Genomic DNA, 17,394 nt, shown 5'->3' on the forward strand with positions numbered 1-17,394 from the left:
GGATCACAAAGGACTGGCCAAGGCCGGCCCAGCTGGATGGAAAATCCAAGAAGACAATGGAAAGCCCCAATCTCCAGGACACTGACACTTGGCAGCCAAGGATGATTTCTCCACCTCTCAGCAGGGAGGGAGCTGAGCAGAGACCCCCGGGAACAAAGGATGGGGGGGGGGGGGGGAGAAGGAGCCTGGCCTCTCACCTGGGAACTGCCTAAGGATCAGCCCGAGAGTCACAGAGCCTGACGTGGGCTGCCCAGAATGGACTAGCCTTCACCTAGCTACCAAAGGGTTCCCGTGCGGACCCGTCCCGGGGACTAATAACCCGCCTGCTCTGAAAGTGCTGCTGAGACCTTGGGCCAGTGAGGGGCTTCACTCCCTGCAGACTGGGCAAGTCCCAGAGTCGGGCTCGCTGCACAGGCTCCCGGTGCCAGGCAGTTTTCTAGTCTGTAAACGGCTGCTACAAAGAGGAAGGTGACACATTGCTCTCCAGGGGCCAGGACAAGAAGCAATGGACTTAAATTGCAGCAAGGGAGGTTTAGGTTGGACTTTAGGAAAAACATCCTGTCAGGCTGGTTAAGCACTGGGATAAATTGCCCAGGGAGGTTGTGCAAGCTCCGTCACTGGAGGTGTTTAAGAGCAGGTTGGACACACCTGCCAGGGCTGGTCTAGACAATACCGAGTCCTGCCTCGGTGCAGGGGCTGGACTAGCCACCTAGCGAGGTCCCTGCCAGCCCCACACGTCTGTGATTCTCTGAAGGTTCAATCTCAGAAAGGGGTGGGTCACGTGGCCCACCCTGGAGGAAGGGTGAGGTCCCTGGGGGTCTGGCCCACTGAAGGGACCCAGCTCCGTTCCTGTGGGTCTGTGACAGCCCCGAGAGAGTCCTGTGTGAAGAGCCAGTTTATAAATTGTTTAATGGGGCATCCCTCACCTGCTGTGAAGGAAGCTGGCAGGTTGGGGAGAGCTGTGGCTCCAATTAGACAGAGTCACAAAGGTGGGAGCAGAAATTGGCGTTTCCTTAAAGGGAGCAGCTGTTAATTCCCAGCCAGGGGCGATGGAGTCTTCCTAAAAGCGGGTGGGGGGCATGAGACCCTGCCTCTTCCCCCAAGGCCTCTCCTCTGGCCAAGCCAGGAGCCAGGCTGGGGAGTCCGAGCCCCTCCACTTACCCAGGGTATCCCCACCCTCTGGGGTCCTGCCCAGGCCAGGTGGAGGGTCCGCGGCTCTCCACAGCTGCCCAGGTGCGGACCCTGGGGGAGGTGGGGACACGGGCTGGGGGCTGCGCTTGGGTCTCCGCACCCCAGGCAGGTGGAGGGTCTGCTGCTCCCCTCAGCTGTCTGGGCTCCCTGGGCCGCTCTTACCTAGTCCGGGCCTCGGGGGCAAGAGGAGGGGCTGGGAGCCAGGCCCCGTGGTGAAAAGGGGGAGGGCCTTGGCCCCTTGGCCCCCAGTTCCAGCACCCCTGTTCCCAGCCCCAGGGCAACTCCTTCATACCCGAGGCAGCACTTCAAGGAACGATTGCTAATGAAGTGGCTAAAAAATTGGAGGAGGCTCAAGTGCCAACTATTCTCCGGCGTCCCGTGGGTCAGATGAGAGGGGCTGTTCCCGAGTGGGTCCCAGCCCAGCTGACTTTTGCAGGTGATGTGGAGGCAAAGGCCACTGGAGACAGAATTGGCCAAGCAGAGGGAAGCCGTGCCAGGGAAATTACAAGCTGTTGATCCAGTAGGGCCAACCATCAGCAACTATCAGACCAGCCCAGATGAAGAGCTGCTGAGCATAGAATCGTAGAATAGCAGGGTTGGAAGGGACCTCAGGAGGTATCTAGTGCAACCCCCTGCTCAAAGCTGGACCAACCCCCAACTAACTCATCCCAGCCAGGGCTTTGTCAAGCCTGACCTTCAAAACCTCCAAGGAAGGAGATTCCACCACCTCCCTAGGTAACGCATTCCAGTGCTTCACCACCCTCCTAGTGAAATAGTGTTTCCTAATATCCAGCCTAAACCTCCCCCACTGCAACTTGAGACCATTGCTCCTTGTTCTGTCATCTGCCACCACTGAGAACAGCCGAGCTCCATCCTCTTTGGAACCCCCCTTCAGGTAGTTGAAAGCAACTATTAAATCCCCCTTCACTCTTCTCTTCTGCAGACTGAATAACCCCAGTTCCCTCAGCCTCTCCTCGTAAGTCATGTGCTCCAGCCCCCTAATCATTTTTGTTACCCTCCGCTGGACTCTTTCCAATTTGTCCACATCCTTCTGTAGTGGAGGGACCAAAACTGGACACAGTACTCCAGGTGTGGCCTCACCAGTGCTGAATAGAGGGGAATAATCACTTCCCTCGATCTGCTGGCAATGCCCTTACTAATGCAGCCCAAAATGCCATTGGCTTTCTTGGCAACAAGAGCACACTGTTGACTCATATGCAGCTTCTCGTCCACTGTGACCCCTAGGTCCTTTCCTGCAGAACTGCCGCTTAGCCACTCGGTCCCTAGTCTGTAGCGGTGCATGGGATTCTTCCGTCCTAAGTGCAGGACTCTGCACTTGTCCTTGTTGAACCTCATCAGATTTCTTTTGGCCCAATCCTCCAATTTGTCTAGTCACGCTGGACTCTATCCCTACCCTCCAGTGTATCTACCTCTCCCCCCAGTTTAGTGCCATCTGTGAACTTGCTGAGGGTGCAACTCATCCCATCCTCCAGATGGCCATTAGTGAAGCTCGTGGAGTCACAGCCTTGGTGCTCTGGAACTGCTCTGAACAGGGGCGGCAGCCGTGGCAGCCCCCTGCTCCGCCTCTTCCCGCCGAGGCCACGCCCCCGCTCACTGTCAGCCCCTCCCCCCGTGGCCCTGGCAAGGGAGAGAGAAGTTATTTAAATACATTGGAAGTGAGAGAAAGACAAAGGAAAGTCGAGGTGCTCTAGTTAGTGGGAAAGGAGTGTTAATAACATCGAGAAAGAACATGTGTTTAATGCCCCTTGAGCTTCAGTCTTCATTTAAAACGTTAATGGTGACTCAACACAATGAATATTAACAACCCGGGGAAGAAACACAAGCCAAAATTCGGGAAGAACAGGCTAAAGAATATTTCAATGTTGTGACGAACTGGGACTGTTCTTGCTGTGGTCTGTGAATGCTGACAGGGGAGTGTGGCTAGGATAGTCTGCATTGGGGGATGGGAGACTGACCGACGGAGAACACCTGAGCGTGTAACATGAGAACCCAGGAAGGGGTTGGAGGCCAGGTGACACCTTTGCCTGGGAAACTGAACAAAGGCTGTGGGAGGGGTCGCTGAAGGGAGAGTTTCAGGGGCTGGCTGGGAGGCAGACGGGGCTCTGACCTCCCCAGGGACTGGGGTGCCCTGGTACCCCAAGATGGACCTAACTGAAGGGGGTCCTGTTGTCTGTGCCTGCAAGACCTGTCTTGGACTGTGTTCCTGTCGTCTAAATAAACCTTCTGCTTTACTGGCTGGCTGAGAGTCATGGTGAATCGCAGGAAGCCGGGGGTGCAGGGCCCTGAATCCCCCATACCCCGTGACAGATGTATTCAAGGTCATGCCAAACCAGCCTGATTTCCTTCGTTGACAGGATCGCTGCCCTACTGGAAAGGGGGGACGTGGTAGACGTGATAGACCTTGATTTTAGTCGGGCTTTCAACGCAGTCCCACATGACATTCACATTAGCAAACTAGGGAAGTGGGGTCTGAATGAAATGACTGCAAAGTGCACCTGTTTGAAAGCCCGAACTCAGAGTAGTTATCAATGGCTCACTGTCCAGCTGGGGGTGGGGGACATATCTGATGGGGTCTGGCAGGGGTCAGTCCTGGGTCTGAGACATTGCAATATTTTCATCAATGACTTGGATAATGGAGTGAAGCGGATACTTATAAAATTTGCAGAGGACACCAAGCTGGAGGGGTCACAGGCACTTTGGAGGACAGGATTAGAATTCAAAATGACCTTGACAAATTGGAGAATTGACCTCAAATCAACAAGGTGAAATTCCATAAAGACAAGTGCAAAGTGCTTCACTTAGGAAGGACAAATCAAATGCCCAAGTACACACTGGCGAACAGCTGGCTAGGTAGTCACACTGCTGACAAGGAGCTGGGGTCAGAGTGAATCGCAAATTGAATATGAGTCAACAATGTGACGCAGTTGCAAAAAAGTCTAATCTCATCCTGGGCTGTGTTAACAAGCGTGTTGTATGTAAGACACGGGAGGTAATTATCCTGCTCTGCTCAGCACTGGGGAGGCCTCGGGTGGATACGGGGTCCGGTTCTGGGCCCCACACGTTAGGGAAGATGTGGACACATGGGGGAGACTCTAGGGGAGAGCAACAGCAATGCTCCAAGGGTTAGGGACGCTGCTCTGTGAGAAAAGGCTAAAACCCGGGGCCTGGTTAGTCTTGAGAAAAGATGACAAAGGGGGGACGTGTGAAGAGTCTGCCCTGCGTGTGAGGGGAGCACAGGGCCGGTACCGCAGCCCCTGCACGGCCCAGCGCTGCCCCCTTTGTAGGCTGTACGGGCCGGGTGTGAGTGTCTGTGGGCTGATGGGCCGGGCAGGTTTGGTCCCAGCTCACTGCTGAGGGAAGGGACCCAGCTGGGAGAGTAATTACAGCTCCTGCCGCCGCGCTGGGAAACGTGCCGCCTCCGCTTCCAGGCAGGTTAAAAATAGCAGCTCTCGGCTGCTGCGGTTGGAGCGGAAGGGCCCAAGCCGCCAGCGCGGTGGCACCTCGTCGCCCACGCCAAGGAGCTGTAGCAAAGCGAGATGCCAACCTGGGCTCTGAGTGCCGTTTCAGAGCATCAGTGACGTCTATGGCAGAGCTTCGGGGGGTCAGTGAGCTGCTCTTGCCTGCCCCCCCAGCCCAGCATGCTGCCCACCTGGCGCAGTGTGGGGCACACCCAGGGGTTCTACGGGGGCTCTGGGCGCTGGTGTGGGGCAGACCTGGGGGTTCTACAGGGGCTCTGGGCGCTGGCATGGGGCAGACCTGGGGGTTCTATGGGGGCTCTGGGCGCTGGTGTGGGGCAGATCCAGGGGTTCCACGGGGGGCTCTGGGCACTGGCGTGGGGCAGACCCAGTGGTTCCACGGGGGCTCTGGGCGCTGGCGTGGGGCAGACCTGGGGGTTCTACGGGGGGCTCTGGGCCCTGGTGTGGGGCAGATCCAGGGGTTCCACGGGGGGCTCTGGGCGCTGGCGTGGGGCAGACCCAGCGGTTCCACGGGGGCTCTGGGCGCTGGCGTGGGGCAGACCGAGGGGTCTGCATGGTGATTGCCTTTGCAGAGGCTCTGCCCCTGGTTTGCTTCGCACTGCTCAGCTTGGGGCTCTAGCCCCGTGCCAGAGGGGAAGGTTTCCTCGCCCCCAGGCACCAGCCGTTCGCCGTGCCACAGCCCCGGGCTCTGTGCGCATAGCGGAGGGGGCAGCTTCCCCAGAGCCAGCCTGAGACGGGGCCTCGTGTTGGAAGCGGCTGCAGGCGGGAGAGAGGAAATCGACGTGCCACCCGCGAATGTGCCCATCTCGCTCCCAGCCCTGGGCCTCGGTCTGATGTTCCTCCCTGGCGCCCGCCCCGCCTGGCGCGACTGAGGGGCGCACCCTGCAGTGCCCAGCGGCTGTTTGAGGGGGTCTGTGCTGGCTCTGGCTGGGGGACGCCCGGCTGCGCTGCCTCAGCCCCTGCCCATTAGTGCGGCGTGGCTGGCTGTGAGCTCAGCCATGCCCACGGGGCACATGCCTGGTTCTGGGGGTGCTGCAGTGGTGCGGGTGCTGCCAGGCAGGCAGGGGGAGCCCACGTTTCCAGCCCTGCGGGTTGGGGTGCCGTCCCCCTGCCGGTTTGGGGTGGTGCTAACCTCAAGCAGTAGGGGAGGGGTGGGTTCTTTGTGCTGAACCCTGGACCCGTACCCCGGTCCCCAAACACTTCAGGGCTTTGTGGGCAGACTGGGCCGCCCTGGCTGGGCACAGACAGGCAGTGCCCACAGCCCCAGACCGGTGCTTTTCCCACCCTAGTCACAAGCCCGGGGGGGCTGGAGGCAGCTGAGCTCCGTGGCTCCCATGGGGGGGGCTTTATTCATACAGTCAAAGGCAGCATCGCTATGGCAACACATCCCATCCTGCCAGGCGGGGGAGGCGGCCGGCTGCTGCCGTGGGGATGACAGGCTGAGAGGCAGGAGCTAGGGCTGGAGGGTGTCATGGACTCCCAGGTCGTGCCCACTCTTGGCCCCATGTGGTCCATGGGGGAACCCCCTTCAGTGCAACATCCCTTCTCGGGGGTCCACTCTCCTTCGGGGTCAGGCCCCTCCACCTCCTGGAGCCGCATCTCTCTGAGCCTTAGCACGTCTGTCTCTGCAGTGGGCCCCCTCGGGGAATCCACTCACTCTGGGCCCCCCGGGCCTCCACCCCCCGAAGGGGTTGATGCAACCTTGTTCTCTAGATCGGAGTGACTCTGAGCCAGCGTAAAACAGGAGGGTTTATTGAGTGTCTGAACACAGCACCAGAAACTCTCAGGGCTCAAGCCTGGCCTCCCTCAGCCCAGCACATCCCAGTCTCTCTGCATCCAAGCGGGCTCTGCCTGCTCCCCTCTCCAGCCCTGAGCCCCCCTGCCCCCAGCTGGGCATCTGAGATCACCGGCCCCATGCCCCCCCTCTGTCCATTGTCTTCTCTCCAGGTAAACAGGGTCGTAAATCGGGTCGCCTGGGCCTCCTCTCCCCTCTTCTGTCCTCTGGCCCCCTGTGACGAACTGGGACTGTTCTTACTGTGGTCTGTGAATGCTGACAGGGGAGTGTGGCTAGGATAGTCTGCATTGCGGGATAGTGGACTGCCCAAAGGCGAATACCTGAGCGTGTAACATGAGAACCCAGGAAGGGGTTGGAGGCCAGGTGACACCTTGTCCCGGGAAACTGAACAAAGGCTGTGGGAGGGGTCGCTGAAGGGAGAGTGTTGGAAGCGGGCTGGAGAGATGGCTGGGAGGCAGAGATGGCTCTGACCCCCCCAAGGGGGGTGGGCTGGGATGCCCTGGGACCCCAAGCTGGACCTAACTGAGGGGGGCCCTGTTGTCTGTGCCTGCAAGACCTGTCTTGGACTGTATTCCTGTCATCCAAATAAACCTTCTGCTTTACTGGCTGGCTGAGAGTCATGGTGAATCGCAGGAGGCCGGGGGTGCAGGGCCCTGAGTCCCCCAATACTCCGTGACAACTGGTGGCAGCGGCGGGATCTACTGCACCCCGTGGACGGCGCTTCCTGCAGTAAGTGACTGGGGAGCATTAAAACGAAGGGGGATTGACGGGGACCAGGCGTGCTGAAGAGTGAGAGAGAGACGGTTATTACCCCTGGGAGTGTGTGACCAGCGAGAAGGACTTTTGCAGTAACAGGGTCCCCCGGGGGGATCGCAGCGAGTGGTCCCAGGGGCGGAGGAGTCTGCAGCTCGACCCTGGCAGAGAGGTGGTGACCTCGAGAAGGGCTGGCACACTAGGGGTCCCCCTGGGAACTGTGGAGAGCTGTGAGCACACAGGCCGGTGAGTGGCCAGCAGGAAGATGTATGCCAAGCGGCTTAAGAGAGACCTGGTGGAGCTGTGCAAGCAGAGGGGGCTGCGCATTGGGAGGCTCACCAAAGAACAGCTCATTGCCCGGCTGGAGGCGGAAGATCGTGCGAATGAACTGATCCCTGTGTCTCAGGGAAGCAGCCTGGCAAACGCAGCGCAGGCACCAGTGTCTGTCCCAGCAGGGAGTGGTCAGCCGGCTGCTGAGGGCTTCCCGAGACCCCTCCTTCCTATGCCTAGGGGAAGGGTGGGGAGGAGCCCAGCAAATACCGAGGGCGCCGTGACCCCCCCGGCCAGCAGGGGATCCTCCCGGCGAAGCTCGCCGGCCAGAAGAGGATCCTCCCGGCGACGTTCGGCATCCGGGGAGCGGAATTGGCTGGAATGGGAGAAAGAGCTAAAACTGAGAGAGCTGGAGGATCGTGAACAACAGAGACAGCATGAAGAGAGACAGCGTCAGCATGAACGGGAGGAGAATGAGAGACAGCGTCAGCATGAACTGGAACTGGCGAGATTGAAGGGCAGCGAACCCCTGGCTGCGGTGAGTGAGGGGGGACCCAGGACTGCACGGAGCTTTGATAAGTGCATCCTGGCCCCACGCAAGGAGGGGGAGGACATGGATGACTTTCTGGAGGCCTTTGAGACGGCCTGCGAGCTGCACCGGGTTGATCTCGCGGACAGACTCCGGGTCCTTACCCCCTTACTGGACCCCAAAGCCGTGGCATTGTACCGCCAACTGGAAGAGGCAGAGAAAGGGATGATTTAGCTGGGATGATTTAGCTGGGAATTGGTCCTGCTTTGAGCAGGGGGTTGGACTAGATGACCTCTTGAGGTCCCTTCCAACTCTGATATTCTATGATTCTATGATTCTATGAAGGGGACTACGAACTATTCAAAAAGGCCCTGCTACGAGAGTTTGGGCTGACTCCTGAGATGTACCGGGAAAGGTTCCGGAGTCAGGGTAAAACCCCTGAGATCTCATATCTGCAACTAGCCGTCCGCATGGAAAGATACGCCAGCAAGTGGGCTGATGGGGCCCAGACGAAGGAGGACCTGGTCAAACTGCTGGTACTGGAGCAACTGTATGAGCGGTGCCCATCCGACCTGAGGCTGTGGTTGGTGGACAGAAAGCCAGAGAACCCGCGACATGCAGGCCAGCTGGCCGATGAGTTTGTAAAGAGCCGGTCAGGAGATAACAGGGAGGAGTCCCAAAGGAACAGTCCCACCACAACGCAGGGAGAGAGTCACCATGGGACCTCCCCGTGGGAAAATACAGAAAAACCCCATCAAAGAGGAACATCTGGCGTCAGGACCATCTGACCCACTCAAGGGGACCCATGGGACATGGGCTGCTACCACTGTGGCCAAAAGGGCCACATACGGGCCCAGTGCCCCAGGCTCAGGGACAGACTGAGCAGACCGAACCCACAGAGGGTTGACTGGGTAGAGACCCAGCCCGGTGAGAGGCAGCATTCCCAGGGAAGGGGGGCTGGCAGAGTACCACCTGCTAAGGAGGGAGGAGAGCTCCAGGCCAGCTCCTCTAGGGGGCTGGATGCTCCAGACTCAGGGTTTTTGGTTTATACGGTAGGCGCGGGGCTGTCCCTCCGGAGAGAGTACCTTGTTCCCCTGGAGGTGGATGGGAGGAAGGTCAATGGATACTGGGATACGGGCGCAGAGGTGACGCTGGCCCGGCCCGAGGTGGTGGCCCCAGACCAGGTGGTGCCCAACACCTACCTGACCCTGACGGGGGTGGGCGGGACACCAGTCAAAGTGCCCGTGGCAAGGGTACACCTGAAGTGGGGGGGCCAAGGAGGGCCCCAAGGATGTGGGGGTACACCCGTATTTGCCCACTGAGGTATTGATGGGGGGGGACCTGGAGAACTGGCCAAGCAACCCCCAAAGGGCACTGGTTGTGACCCGCAGTCAGAGCCGGCGAGGGGCACTGCGCCCTGGCCTTGGGGGGGGTGCCTTGCCTGAGGTGCAGGACCCTAACCTGGTGGGGAGGGAACGCCCAGGGACACGGCTCAGGGAGGCTGCAGCTTCAGACCCAGCGGGCGAGAAAGAGCAGGTGGCCATCCCTGTCCCAGCTGCTGAGTTCCAGGCTGAGTTGCAGAGAGATCCCTCCTTGTGGAAGATAAGGGACCTGGCCGACCTCAATGCGGTACAGACCATGGGACGAGGTGGCCGGAAAAGGTTCCTGTGGGAGAAGGGGTTCCTGTACCGAGAATGGGCTTCCCCCAGGGAAAATGGAGTCAGGGGGGATCAGGAGGCAGCTGATGGTACCCCAGAAGTATCGCCGCCAGCTGCTGTGCCGGGCCCATGACATTCCCCTCTCAGGGCACCAGGGAACCTGGCGTACCCAGCAGAGGCTGCTACGGAGCTTTTACTGGCCTGGGGTCTTTGTTACTGTCCGACAGTACTGCGGATCCTGTGACCCCTGTCAGAGGGGGAGGAAGGCCTGGGACAAGGGGAAAACAGCTTTAGGACCCTTGCCCAGCATAGAGGAGCCTTTCCGGAGGGTGGCCAAGGTTAAAAGGGCGGCTCTAAACCAAGAGAGCCCAAAGCACAGACCTCCAGACTGGAGCGCTGGGAGAAGACCACAGCCCAGTTGGAACCCCAGGGGTATGGGGGTGGGAAAAGGGCACAGGCCGCATAAACCTTCCCACATGGGAACTGCGAGTGCCATCAAGCACCCCCAACCTAAGGGGGGGTGTGAAACTGGAGGGGCCTGGTGTAATTCTCACCAAGGAATGGGAGGGATGCGGGGGCATCCATGGGAACGGGGGTAGGTTCGAACTTCCCCAGGTCACTGGCTGAAGTGACCCCGCTCAGTTCGGTCTCGAAGCGGGGAGATGTGACGAACTGGGTGTCACGGAGTATTGGGGGACTCAGGGCCCTGCACCCCCGGCTTCCTGCGATTCACCATGACTCTCAGCCAGCCAGTAAAGCAGAAGGTTTATTTGGATGACAGGAATACAGTCCAAGACAGGTCTTGCAGGCACAGACAACAGGGACCCCCTCAGTTAGGTCCATCTTGGGGTCCCCGGGCATCCCAGCCCAGCCCCCCTTGGGAGGTCAGAGCCATCTCTGCCCCCCAGCCCTCTCTCCCTGCCTGCTTCCAGCACTCTGCCTTCAGCGACCCCTCCCACAGCCTTTGTTCAGTTTCCCGGGCTGAGGAGTCGCCTCGCCTTCAACCCCTTCCTGGGTTCTCATGTTACACACTCAGGTATGCGCCCTCGGGCAGATCCCATCCTGCAATGCAGACCATCCTAGTCACACTCCCCTGTCAGCATTCACAGACCACAGTGAGAACAGGCCCAGTTCGTCACATCTCTCCCCCCTTCGAGACCGAACTGAGCAGGGTCACTTTAGCCAGTGACCCGGGGAAGTTCGAACCTACCCCCGTTCCCATGGATGCCCCCGCATCCCTCCCATTCCTTGGTGAGAATTACACCAGGCCCCTCCAGTTTCACGCCCCCCCTTAGGTCGGGGGTGCTTGATGGCACTCGCAGTTCGCATGTGGGAAGGTTTATGCGGCCTGCGCCCTTTTCCCACCCCCATACCTCTGGGGTTCCAACTGGGCTGTGGTCTTCTCCCAGCGCTCCAGTCTGGAGGTCTGTGCTTTGGGCTCTCTTGGTTCAGAGCCGCCCTTTTAACCTTGGCCACCCTCTGGAAAGGATCCTTTATGCTGGGCAAGGGTCCTAAAGCTGTTTTCCCCTTGTCCCAGGCCTTCCTCCCCCTCTGACAGGGGTCACAGGATCCGCAGTACTGTCGGACAGTAACAAAGACCCCAGGCCAGTAAAAGCTCCGTAGCAGCCTCTGCTGGGTACGCCAGGTTCCCTGGTGCCCTGAGAGGGGAATGTCATGGGCCCGGCACAGCAGCTGGCGGCGATACTTCTGGGGTACCACCAGCTGCCTCCTGATCCCCCCTGACTCCATTTCCCCTGGGGGAGCCCATTCTCGGTACAGGAACCCCTTCTCCCACAGGAACCTTTTCCGGCCACCTCGTCCCATGGTCTGTACCGCATTGAGGTTGGCCAGGTCCCTTATCTTCCGCAAGGAGGGATCTCTCTGCAACTCGGCCTGGAACTCAGCAGCTGGGACAGGGATGGCCACCTGCTCTTTCTCGCCCGCTGGGTCCGAAGCTGCAGCCTCCCTGAGCCGCGTCCCTGGGCGTTCCCTCCCCACCAGCTTAGGGTCCTGCGCCTCAGGCAAGGCACCCCCCCCAAGGCCAGGGCGCAGTGCCCCTCGCCGGCTCTGACCGCGGGTCACAACTAAGGCGGTCTGGGGGCTGCTTGGCCAGTCCTCTAGGTCCCCCCCCATCAACACCTCGGTGGGCAAATGGTGGTGCACTCCCACGTCCTTGGGGCCCTCCTTGGCCCCCCATTTCAGGTGTACCCTCGCTACGGGAACCTTGAATGGGGTCCCGCCCACCCCGGTCAGGGTCAGGAAGGTGTTGGGCACCACCCGATCTGGGGCCACCACCTCGGGCCGGGCCAGTGTCACCTCTGCGCCCGTGTCCCAGTAACCATAAACTTTCTTTCCCTCCACCTCCAGGGGAACAAGGCACTCGCTCCGCAGGGACAGCCCCGCGCCAACCCTGTAAACGGAGAACTTTGAATCCGGAGCATCTGGCCCCCCAGAGAAGCTAGCCTGGGGCTCTCCTCCCTCCTTAGCAGGTGGTACTCTGCCAGCCCCCCTTCCCTGGGAATGCTGCCTCTCGCCGGGCTGGGTCTCTACCCAGTCAACCCTCTGTGGGTTCGGCCTGCTCAGTCTGTCCCTGAGCCTGGGGCACTGGGTCCGTATGTGGCCCTTTTTGCCACAGTGGTAGCAGCCCATGTCCCATGGGTCCCCTTGAGTGGGTCGGATGGTCCTGATGCCGGATGTTCCCCTCTGATGGGGTTTTTCTGTATTTTCCCACGGGGAGGTCCCATGGTGACTCTCTCTCTGCGTTGTGGTGGGATTGCTCCTTTGGGACTCCTCCCTTTTATCTCCTGACCGGCTCTTTACGAACTCATCGGCCAGCCGGCCTGCCTGTCGCGGGTTCTCTGGCTTTCTGTCCACCAACCACAGCCTCAGGTCAGATGGGCACCGCTCATACAGTTGCTCCAGTACCAGCAGTTTGACCAGGTCCTCCTTCGTCTGGGCCCCATCAGCCCACTTGCTGGCGTATCCTTCCATGCGGGCGGCTAGTTGCAGATATGAGATCTCAGGGGTTTTATCTTGACTCCGGAACCTTTCCCGGTACATCTCAGGAGTCAGCCCAAACTCTCGTAGCAGGGCCTTTTTGAATAGCTCGTAGTCCCCTTTCTCTGCCTCTTCCAGTTGGCGGTACAATGCCACGGATTTGGGGTCCAGTAAGGGGGTAAGGACCCGGAGTCTGTCCGCGGGATCAACCTGGTGCAGCTCGCAGGCCGTCTCAAAGGCCTCCAGGAAGTCATCCATGTCCTCCCCCTCCTTGTATGGGGCCATGATGCACTTATCAAAGCTCCGTGCAGTCCTGGGTCCCCCCTCACTCACCGCAGCTGGGGGTTCGCTGCCCCTCAGTCTCGCCAGTTCCAGGTCATGCTGACGCTGTCTCTCATTCTCCTGTCTCTGTCTCTCTTCATGCTGACGCTGTCTCTCATTCTCCTCCCGTTCACGCTGATGCTGTCTCTCTTTCTCCTCCCGTTCATGCTGACGCTGTCTCTCTTCACGCTGATGCTGTCTCTCTTTCTCCTCCCGTTCACGCTGATGCTGTCTCTCTTTCTCCTCCCGTTCATGCTGACGCTGTCTCTCTTCATGCTGTCTCTGTTGTTCGCGATCCTCCAGCTCTCTCAGTTTTAGCTCTTTCTCCCATTCCAGCCAATTCCGCTCCCCGGATGCCGAACGTCGCCGGGAGGATCCTCTGCTGGCTGGTGGGCTTCGCCGGGGGGACCCCCTGCTGGCCGGGGGGTTTTCATAGATTCATAGATTCATAGATTCTAGGACTGGAAGGGACCTCGAGAGGTCATCGAGTCCAGTCCCCTGCCCGCATGGCAGGACCAAATACTGCCTAGACCATCCCTAGTAGACATTTATCTAACCTACCCTTAAATATCTCCAGAGACGGAGATTCCACAACCTCCCTAGGCAATTTGTTCCAGTGTTTAACCACCCTGACAGTTAGGAACTTTTTCCTAATGTCCAATCTAGACCTCCCTTGCTGCAGTTTAAACCCATTGTTTCTGGTTCTATCCTTAGAGGCTAAGGTGAACAAGTTCTCTCCCTCCTCCTTATGACACCCTTTTATATACCTGAAAACTGCTATCATGTCCCCTCTCAGTCTTCTCTTTTCCAAACTAAACAAACCCAATTCTTTCAGCCTTCCTTCATAGGTCATGTTCTCAAGACCTTTAATCATTCTTGTTGCTCTTCTTTGGACCCTTTCCAGTTTCTCCACATCTTTTTTAAAATGCGGCGCCCAGAACTGGACACAATACTCCAGCTGAGGCCTAACCAGAGCAGAGTAGAGCGGAAGAATGACTTCTCGTGTCTTGCTCACAACACACCTGTTAATGCATCCCAGAATCATGTTTGCTTTGTTTGCAACAGCATCACACTGTTGACTCATATTTAGCTTGTGGTCCACTATAACCCCTAGATCCCTTTCTGCCGTACTCCTTCCTAGACAGTCTTTTCCCATTCTGTATGTGTGAAATTGATTTTTCCTTCCTAAGTGGAGCACTTTGCATTTGTCTTTGTTAAACTTCATCCTGTTTAACTCAGACCATTTCTCCAATTTGTCCAGATCATTTTGAATTATGACCCTGTCCTCCAAAGTAGTTGCAATCCCTCCCAGTTTGGTATCATCCGCAAACTTAATAAGCGTACTTTCTATGCCAATATCTAAGTCGTTGATGAAGATATTGAACAGAGCCGGTCCCAAAACAGACCCCTGCGGTACCCCACTCGTTACGCCTTTCCAGCAGGATTGGGAACCATTAATAACAACTCTCTGAGTACGATTATCCAGCCAGTTATGCACCCACCTTATAGTAGCCCCATCTAATTTGTATTTGCCTAGTTTATCGATAAGAATATCATGCGAGACTGTATCAAATGCCTTACTAAAGTCTAGGTATACCACATCCACCGCTTCACCCTTATCCACAAGGCTCGTTATCCTATCAAAGAAAGCTATCAGATTGGTTTGACATGATTTGTTCTTCACAAATCCATGCTGGCTATTCCCTATCACCTTACCACCTTCCAAGTGTTGGCAGATGATTTCCTTAATTACTTGCTCCATTATCTTCCCTGGCACAGAAGTTAAACTAACTGGTCTGGGTTCACGGCGCCTTCGGTATTTGCTGGGCTCCTCCCCACCCTTCCCCTAGGCATAGGAAGGAGGGGTCTCGGGAAGCCCTCAGCAGCCGGCTGACCACTCCCAGCTGGGACAGACACTGGTGCCTGCGCTGCATTTGCCAGGCTGCTTCCCTGAGACACAGGGATCAGTTCATTCGCGCGATCTTCCGCCTCCAGCTGGGCAATGAGCTGTTCTTTGGTGAGCCTCCCAATGCGCAGCCGCCTCTGCTTGCACAGCTCCACCAGGTCGCTCTTAAGCCGCTTGGCATACATCTTCCTGCTGGCCACTCACCGGCCTGTGTGCTCACAGCTCCCCACAGTTCCCAGGGGGACCCCTAGTGTGCCAGCCCTTCTCGAGGTCACCGCCTCTCTGCCAGGGTCGAGCTGCAGACTCCTCCGCCCCTGGGACCACTCGCTGCGATCCCCCCGGGGGACCCTGTTACTGCAAAAGTCCTTCTCGCTGGTCACACACTCCCAGGGGTAATAACCGTCTCTCTCTCACTCTTCAGCACGCCTGGTCCCCGTCAATCCCCCTTCGTTTTACTGCTCCCCAGTCACTTACTGCAGGAAGCGCCGTCCACGGGGTGCAGTAGATCCCGCCGCTACCACCAGTTGTCACGGAGTATTGGGGGACTCAGGGCCCTGCACCCCCGGCTTCCTGCGATTCACCATGACTCTCAGCCAGCCAGTAAAGCAGAAGGTTTATTTGGATGACAGGAATACAGTCCAAGACAGGTCTTGCAGGCACAGACAACAGGGACCCCCTCAGTTAGGTCCATCTTGGGGTCCCCGGGCATCCCAGCCCAGCCCCCCTTGGGAGGTCAGAGCCATCTCTGCCCCCCAGCCCTCTCTCCCTGCCTGCTTCCAGCACTCTGCCTTCAGCGACCCCTCCCACAGCCTTTGTTCAGTTTCCCGGGCTAAGGAGTCGCCTCGCCTTCAACCCCTTCCTGGGTTCTCATGTTACACACTCAGGTATGCGCCCTCGGGCAGATCCCATCCTGCAATGCAGACCATCCTAGTCACACTCCCCTGTCAGCATTCACAGACCACAGTGAGAACAGGCCCAGTTCGTCACACTGGGACTGTTCTTACTGTGGTCTGTGAATGCTGACAGGGGAGTGCGGCTAGGATAGTCTGCATTGGGGGATGGTGGACTGCCCAAAGGCGAATACCTGAGCGTGTAACATGAGAACCCAGGAAGGGGTTGGAGGCCAGGTGACACCTTGGCCCGGGAAACTGAACAAAGGCTGTGGGAGGGGTCGCTGAAGGGAGAGTGTTGGAAGCAGGCAGGGAGAGATGGCTGGGAGGCAGAGATGGCTCTGACCCCCCCCAAGGGGGGTGGGCTGGGATGCCCTGGGACCCCAAGCTGGACCTAACTGAGGGGGGCCCTGTTGTCTGTGCCTGCAAGACCTGTCTTGGACTGTATTCCTGTCATCCAAATAAACCTTCTGCTTTACTGGCTGGCTGAGAGTCATGGTGAATCACAGGAAGCCGGGGGTGCAGGGCCCTGAGTCCCCCAATACTCCATGACACCCCCTCTGGCTGGAACCAGCTGGTCAGGTCACTGGGGTCCTCTCTCCACAGCCCATTGTCCTCCCACTGCCCAGAACCGGGTGCGACTCCTGAGCTGGGTCCTTGGGTTGTCAGGTCACCAGTCGCTGGGGTATCCCTCCTCCAGGCCATGGGCTGGTTCCCTCGCTGGCCCTCTGTAACAAGAAACTCCCCTCGTTGTCACGGAGTATTGGGGGACTCAGGGCCCTGCACCCCCGGCTTCCTGCGATTCACCATGACTCTCAGCCAGCCAGTAAGGCAGAAGGTTTATTTGGATGACAGGAATACAGTCCAAGACAGGTCTTGCAGGCACAGACAACCGGGCCCCCCTCAGTTAGGTCCAGCTTGGGGTCCCAGGGCATCCCAGCCCACCCCCCTTTGGGGGGGGGTCAGAGCCATCTCTGCCTCCCAGCCATCTCTCCAGCCCGCTTCCAGCACTCTGCCTTCAGCGAACCCTCCCACAGCCGTTGTTCAGTTTCCTGGGCCAAGGTGTCACCTGGCCTCCAACCCCTTCCTGGGTTCTCATGTTACACGCTCAGGTATTCGCCCTCGGGCAGACTCAGACTCCCCTCCCCCAATGCAGACTATCCTAGCCACACTCCCCTGTCAGCATTCACACACCACAGTAAGAACAGGCCCAGTTCGTCACACTCGTTAAATCAGTAACACCTAGGGAAACTGAGTCCCACCCCCTTCGCATGCAAACCATTGGAAAACAAGGAAAACACAAGAAAATCCTCCACTTCGTCACAGGGGGCGCTAGGTCTGTCAGTCCCCCGGGCGGCTGGGGGATGAGTATAGGAGCCTGGGGGCTCCTCCCCCACTGCAAGCCCCCCTCTGGGACTCAGGGCCCAGTGCTACCAGGGGTGCCCATCTGGGCACTGGGAGCTGGGTCCGGCCCTGGCTCTGGGCGGGTGGCAGTGCCGTGCACAGAGAGCGATGCCCTGGAGCTGCTCCCTACGAAGCCGGGCAGGACTCTGGGGAGCCTCCTCTCTCGGAGCAGACTGTCTCCAG

This window comes from Malaclemys terrapin, chromosome 7, assembly GCF_027887155.1.
Source record: "Malaclemys terrapin pileata isolate rMalTer1 chromosome 7, rMalTer1.hap1, whole genome shotgun sequence".
NCBI classification, from domain to species: domain Eukaryota; kingdom Metazoa; phylum Chordata; order Testudines; family Emydidae; genus Malaclemys; species Malaclemys terrapin.